This window comes from Cavia porcellus, unplaced genomic scaffold, assembly GCF_034190915.1.
Source record: "Cavia porcellus strain 051 isolate PalLab524CR breed Dunkin Hartley unplaced genomic scaffold, mCavPor4.1 scaffold_14, whole genome shotgun sequence".
Classification (NCBI taxonomy): Eukaryota; Metazoa; Chordata; class Mammalia; order Rodentia; family Caviidae; genus Cavia; species Cavia porcellus.
Genome location: NW_026947497.1, coordinates 32656487 through 32664620, shown reverse-complemented (window position 1 = coordinate 32664620; position 8134 = coordinate 32656487).

Sequence of the window (8134 nt, the reverse complement as noted above, 5' to 3'; positions counted from 1 at the left end):
ACTCAGAAACCCCTTATGTTATTATGGCTGGATGGTAAAAAATTCTCTGGCCTTATAAATACAGGCGCGGATGTCACTATTGTAAGGAAGGAAGACTGGACTCTGGCCTGGCCCTTTGATATTACTTTGACTCATTTAAAAGGCATAGGTCAAAAAGCCAAAACCCAGAAAGAAGTCCAGAACTTTGACCTGGAAGGACAGAAAGGGCAATCAAGGAAGAATACAGCCATATGTCATAGCTGGATTACCATAAATCTTTGGGGTAGAGATCTAGTGGCACAAATTGGGTTAATTATGGATAGCCCAAATACCATTGTCACTGCTCAAATGTTAAATAGTGGATATTCACCTGGTAAAACTGCATCTTTCCAAACAAACAGTACATCAGCCCAGACCACAGAGTTGCATGCTGTCACTGCAGCCCTTTCAGCACTTCCCAATCAGCCCGTGAATTTATATACTGACAACACTTATATTGTACACTCTGTGCCCCTGCTAGAAACAACTGGCCAAATCAAAAGTGCCTCCAACACTGGAGAACGGTGTTTATTATAAAAAGAACTTGCCCTTTTTTTATCGGACATTTACGTGCTCACTCTGGGTTACCAGGACCTCTGGCCAATGGTAATCATATAGCAGATTTGGCCACTCAACTGCAAGCTCTCCTTTGTACTTTAGCTAATGTTAGCTCCAGTGATCACAATGACAATGTTACTTCAGCACAAAAGAGTCATCAGTTATACCATCTCAATGCCCAAACCCTCTGTCTTATGCACAAGATCATTAGAGAGCAAGCCAGACAGATAGTAAAAACTTGCCCCTCTTGTGCCATGCACCTCCCAGTTCCACACTTTGGGGTTAATCCTAGAGGACTTATCCCCAATGCATTATGGCAAATGGATGTCACCCACATTCCTGAGTTTGGCGATCTTAAATATGTTCATGTAATTATAGATACCTTTAGTGGCTTCATTTATGCCTCTCCCCAGACTGGTGAAGCTACCAACATGTTATTAGCCATATGTTAACTACCTTATCAGTTTTGGGATGCCCACAACAATTAAAGACTGATAATGGTCCAGGCTATGCTAGTTCTGTCTTTGCCCATTTCTGTCAACATCTTAATATTCATCATATAAAAGGCATACCTCATAACCCTCAAGGTCAAGGCATAGTTGAAATGGCACATCTCTCCCTAAAGCTCACTGATAATAAGATACAAAAGGGCAAATGGTACCCCACGAGGGGAACACCTAAAAATATTCTATCTCATGCCTTATTTATCCTTAATTTTTTAAATTTGGATGCTGCTGGACAGTCAGCAGCCACACGTTTTTGGCATACTAAAACACAAAAGCAATTTGCTTCTGTATTATGGAGAGACCCCCTGGCTAACTCATGGCATGGTCCAGACCCAGTCCTTATCTGGGGAAGAGATTCAGTATGCATTTACTTTAAAGAGATGAAATCTATGAGATGTCTGCCAGAACAATTGGTTAAACAAATAGATCAAATACAACAAATAGAGGATAATGTTGAAGATGACTCTAGGGATGAAAAATGACCCCTGAGAGAATTTTTTCACAACTTTTGTTTTTCAGATGATGGAACCAACAGCCTGGATCCTGTCTCTCAGAATTATGATGACTAAGTTGATGGCTTTTGTCAAACAACAGGTGGATGCCATAAAAATGCAACCTATATAGGTCCGTTATCACAGGCTTAGAATGGCTGATACAGAAAATTATGTGGAGCCTGCAAAACTGTATTATGATAATGCTTTGTGAAAGCATGCTGCCCGCTCCATTTCTCTTGCCTTGGTGCAAAAGACTGGATAGCCAGAGACGGGCAACTGGGTCTCACATGGGATGCAAACCTCCACCTAAGACAGGAACTGGGCCTCCCACTGCCCTGCCTTCCAATGATGGGTAAGGCTAGGTTGTCCCCCCTGTGGAAGTGCCCTGACCCAAGACAGGCACAGTCTCCTCAAGGATGCAGCCTCTTATATTCTTCTTATATTTTAAAGTAAAGGGATACCTGTGGAAAACCCTGTAATTGGCTGCCACCTTATTTCAGCAGGTCACACCACCTTATATCTGCAGGCCGCACCACCTTAACAACTGCAGGCTGCACCACCTTAACTCCCTCTAGGAGTTAAGTTTGGTAGTTAAGCAGCACCTTGGCTACCTAGCTTGCTTGATCCATTTAGGGATTATGTTAATCCACCTGTTTTATGAGCCCTCATGCAGTAAATTTGAATTGACCTATAACCATCTGTCTTGCCACTGTTGCTAAGTTACCTGCTGACGTCTCAGAACCCAAATCCCTCCTCCTCAATACCCTATATCTTTGTTACTCCTTCCTTGAATAAAGGAGACTTGATTAGATTTCTTCATCTTGTCTCCATCCTTTGTGTCTCTTGTCCGCTCTTCATCCCCACTCCCCCTCTAGGGTCTCCTTGGATTTACCTACAGGCTGGGTCAGGGATTATATCTATTTCTTAAAGTAAGAAAACTACTTTAGAAAACTGAAGTAATGTGACCAAGAATCACAGAATTTTATCTCAAACTTTAGTGTGTAACATCAAGCCCATGGCTTCTCAGTCAGTCAATTCCCTTTTAGTCAGTTCTCAAATTAACATTTCATTATAAGGAGTTTCCTCATAAGACATAAGCACATTTAATTCATCAATGGAATGTCAGCATTTATAAGTATAAATAATCTATATGTTACGTTTATAGACTCACTGCATCAAAAATTCAGCTAGGAAACATTTCAAGGGATAAGATATCAAGCTATCCATGGCTCCATCAAAGACAAGAAACCTGAGGCCTGGAACTAGTGGGTTCACCATTCACTTATGGTTCTGGTTGTCAATGCCAGTTCTGGACTGAGACAGAATAAAGCTACTCCCCTACCTTGAGCTTCCACACAATAAATAGTTGAGTTTCAGGCAAAGCACATAAAAATAGAGAGGGATCACCAGAAGCTGTGCCCTTCTAATGACATGGCCTCCAAGTCACAGAATGTCACTTCCTTCTCTGGATTGGAGCAGTCATCAGACACAGGTTTAAGGGAGAGGAATAAATTGTATCTCTCAAAATTAAATCGCAAGTGTCTGAAATAGTATTTAGAGCCAGAAAAAGAAAAAAAACTTCCAGTAAAATTTGAAAACTTCATCCATATGCTTTTATTTTAATTAAAGAAATAAAATGTTCATATAAACATTAATGTAAAACTGTGACTACTTTGCTGCTAAAAATATATATAGGATTCCAAAATAAATGTTCTAAAGTAAAGACCTGTATAATATACCAGAATGATGTATTTAATTTTATCTATGTCACTTTGTGTGTGTGGATTTGTATATTTTTGAATAATGATTGCAAGACCTTAATTCTCATCTATATTCCTACAACTTTTCGTTTTTTATTTTGAGACAAGGTCTCACTAATTTTCCCAGGTGGGATTTGAAATTACAATCCTCCTGCCTCAGCCTCTTGTGTAGCTGAGATTACAGGTGTTTCTAGGTGTTTCTCTTGAAATGCCACAACAATATACAATGTTTACCACTTCTTATTTCTCCTGTGATAAATGATTGCATTGATATGATGGGAAAATATCTATGCAATTAAGTATCATAGAATTCCATATAAAAGAGTAAGTATATCCAAAAAAGTAAATTCTATAATTTAATTTTTATCATCTTTTCCTAATATGGCAAGCATTCATAATGTAAATTAATTTTTACTGTGATTTTGAAATAAACAGTTTAAAGTAAAAATTCAAGGAATCATTATTAAAGAATAACTTCTATGGTAACAGGACATTAGTAATTGAAATCTTTTTTTTTTTTTTTTTCTTTTTTTTTTGTCTTTTTCCTTTTTATCGGTACCGGGGATCGAACTCACGACTGCCTGCTTTCAAGGCAGGTGCTTATGCCGCTGAGCTAAACCTCCAGCCCCAGTAATTGAAATCTTTGTAACATAATTGTATTAGCATTTGAATGTTAATACTTAGTAATATATTTTATAAAACCAAAGCAGTATGAGATTGTGTATATATCCACACAAATACAGCCAATTATTTTTGGAATATGGAGAGCAGCAAGTAATTGAGTAATAATAAACTCAGAATATTTTATAGTATCCTAAACATCCGAGACACTGATGTGAATGCCAATGTGAATAACATGGCGACTTTTGAAAAATATCCACATCTACATTCTTTCTCCACAGATTCTATTTAAGTGTTTTGAGAAGATCATTAGTGTTTTGTGAAACAGCACAAGAACTTTGGATATAAAGCCTACACAGAAAATTGTAGATACAGAGATTACTCTTAGCAGAAATATGCATTACGTTCATACATACATACATGTATACCTATTATAACATCAAATCATAATGAATATATGATATTACAGAAAGCAGATCTGGAACTAAATCTGTTGGGACCAGAAATAATTCTATGGAAAATTTTGGAAATTCCTTTTGCCATACTTTTATAGATAGAATTCATTTTGACCAATAAATTACATTCATATAATTTAAATTGTATGTATTATCTGATTCTATAAGAAAATGTACAATAAAACATATGTACAATAAAACATATGTGCAATAAAACATATGTACAATAAAACAAACTATTATCCCATCTGTGAGATATGTATTGGCAATTCAATGAGATGGAGATCTAAATATATTTTAAAGCTTATCTGTACTGAATAGGTACAGACTTCATTGTCATTATTCCCTGAACAACAAAACAGTACAACTGGTTACAAAGATTACATTCATTATTACCAATCAAAAGATTATTTAAAGTATACTGGAGGATGGTACAGGTCATGTGACTGGGTTATTTAATAATAAACTTGAGCATCCTTAGATTTGGGTGTTATCAAAGAGTTCTTAACTCATCATGAGTAACAAAGAATAATTGTAAATTTAATCAAAGCACAGATCAAACGGAAACCCTAATTAGCAATGCAAGCTTAAGTACTACTCCTGAGCTTCTTCAGAATGGTATTTGTAAGACATTAAATATGGTAATATTTAAATTTTGGCTTATTAAATAAGTTACTAAAACTATAACAGTTTATTCATTGAAAGCTAATATGATACATATCTGGTTACTGTCCTGCTTTATTTTTTCTGACTGACAGATGAGAACATGAAAAAATTCAACAAATATTATCTTTAAGTAGTAGGAAAATTCGCATAGGACAATTTGGCTATAAATATATTTCAAGACTAAGCCAACAATTGTCCTTCCTCTAGAGCATGCCTCCATCCATCCACAATTCACTGACACAGTGACACACACATTGTCCCATCTGTGGATTTAGAGGCTGGTCATATAAGGTAACTGATGTGCTTAACGTGTCGATGTAAGTGATACTACACATTGACCTGTTAGGATAACAGAGAAGCCTACTGAAAAAAGTCAGCAAGAAAGGATATATTACATCATCAACAAAAATTCTGGAGACAGAGGGGTCCTCGAGCAGGGGTTCCTAGAATGCACTCCAGGTTACACAGTTTTTACCTCAGGTATTGTCTTCTGCTCACAACTCCATTCTAAGAAACTGTTTCCAGGAAGAAAACATTCAGAGCAACAGAGGAGCCAAGCCTTTATTTTGTGTACACATTTAGAATAACAACATCTTTTTCCATAACTTCCAAAATGTTTCTTGTGGTGGTACTTTGTTTAGGGTTGTATTACATTCCTCTGCATAAATAGTCAAAGGCAAGGGAAATTAAATTGCCATGCTTGGTTTATTCTAATCAACCTTTGTGCCCTGCGGCCGAGCAGCAATCATAATTAACGTTACCACCCAAAATGTGAACAGAGGATGGATTTGGTTGGCAGAAAGAAAACAGAAAGAAAATTGTTGTGTAGCTTCAGTGGTCATACAAACATCTAGGGATCTTATTAAAAATGCAGATTTTGACTTTAATATGCTCTGAGGTGATGTGAATACTTCTAATATGTGGGCAACATTTTAAAAAGAAAAAAAATAAACTGTCAACTCAATTGCATTGTAAGATGTTAATCTTAGGACGATAATTAGCTTTTTATTTGTAGCCTTCAAATGATTCAGATACCAATGTTGATGAGGGAAAATAAAAGAATAAAATTTGTGAAATGCTTGTTAAAACTGTCACATAAATAAAAAACATGCAGACAATTTTATACATGTCAAACATCATCATATAACTGAATGTAACATATTTTTATTATGCACATAGGTACATAAACTTACCCGTAATGCAATACATTTGTATAACCAACTGCATAGTAAAATGCAAGACTTATAAACTTTGATTTATAGTTGTTCAACTTAATGTAATATGTGCCAAAATCCAGCACATTTTTATATTTATTATGAATTTTATAATTGCAACTTGCAGCCTTCTAGGTACTAATCGTTTATTGTGCTCTCTATGTCAGTGGCTCTATATGTCACTCACCCAGACTAGTTTTTTGGTAAAGAATTACAGAGTTTAAAATTGCCTTATAATTATTATGATTAAAATAATTGTCATGCATGGCTCAACCAGCCAAGTTTATTCTACAAATGTAAATACATATCTTAGTTATTTTCCCAAAGCTGACAGAAAATATACAACACCCCCAAGTTAAAAGAGAAGGGGTTTATTTGGTTCACAGTTTGTAAAAGTTCCAATCCCTAAGCAGAGGCTCCAAAGCAGTGAGACGTGGCAGAGGAGAGACAGTTCATGGTGTGGCAGACAGGAAGCACAGAGGATCAAGGCAAGATGGGGAAACACACCTTCCAGGCCACATCCCAGGGACTCACCTCCTCCAAACAAGCTTCACATTCAGTATCGCAGTAAGGTGTAAACTCATCAGTGGATGAATTCACTAATAAATATCAGGGTAGTGTACTTCAATCCCTTCCCAAAAGCCCAAATTATGACTGTATGAAACTCTAGTGCAACATCCAGACAAAAAACCAAAACAAGTATCTTTAAATTCTCCACCAAAAAGCTTGCACCAACTCTATGAACTTCTAGATATGTCATCCACAATACATCAAAGGATATAATTCTTTTAAAAAGTAAAGTTTTACATTCTGCAAGTGGTAAGCCCCTGAAACCAATAGCCTAATGATGTCCTACAGTCCTATGAAAGTCTACTGTAAATACATATTAAAGTTTCTAAGATTTAAACATCTATTTTTCATGTTCAATGACACTGCCTGAGAGCCCATGCACAAACTAGCTTCACTCTGCTTTTCTGGTTGCCTTTGTACTGATAACAGCTCCTTCTTTATTCCAAGGAATCCTCTGCTGCAAGTACTTGTCTGCCTGTATTTTTGTTCCACACCAATCAAAATTCTGATGCTTAAATAGACAATCTCGACAAATTCACTCCTAAAGATCACACTCTTCTTGTGTAGCATATGCAAAATTTTTGTTGCTTAATCTGCATGTTTGTATAGCTAAGTGGCCAAGTAAGGAACTCATGAATATTGACCCTTGAATCCCTTGACTACAGAACTACATCAAGCAAATAGTAGGTGTTCAGTTGGAAATTGAATGAATAAACATTTCTGTGTATGTAATGCCGTATTCCTCCTTCATTGATTCAATCAGAATTTGAAATAAAAGATTTTGTCCCTCTGGTTAAGAACCTGATAGACACAGTGATGCGATACTAACAATTGAAATATCTGCATGAAAATATTTTATTATGCTACTCATTTTGTCTTCTTATTGTTTTCTTTGAGTAGCTTAGTAATACTTTATACAGAGCAGAGTGTTATTTACCTACTGATTCAGTGCTAGAGTAGAGATGCGAAGGTCTTCAAATATATACTTAGAATGTTCGTGCTGATTAATGGGAACACAGGAACACATTTTATAAACACAGCTTTCAAAAATTTTAGCATTCTCCATTTAGATCATATTCTTCAGATTAAAGAGTGGCTCTTGTGGTATAGACAGTTCCCATAGTCCCTCTATTTATTTTGCAGAAAGCATAAAGTAGAATAATGCTTTTTTATTATAATGATATAGCCATCCAGGGTACTAACCTCTAATGAAATCCAGCACCAAAATCAGAAGTTTTCTTATTAAAGGCGCATTTTATGATGATTTTTAGT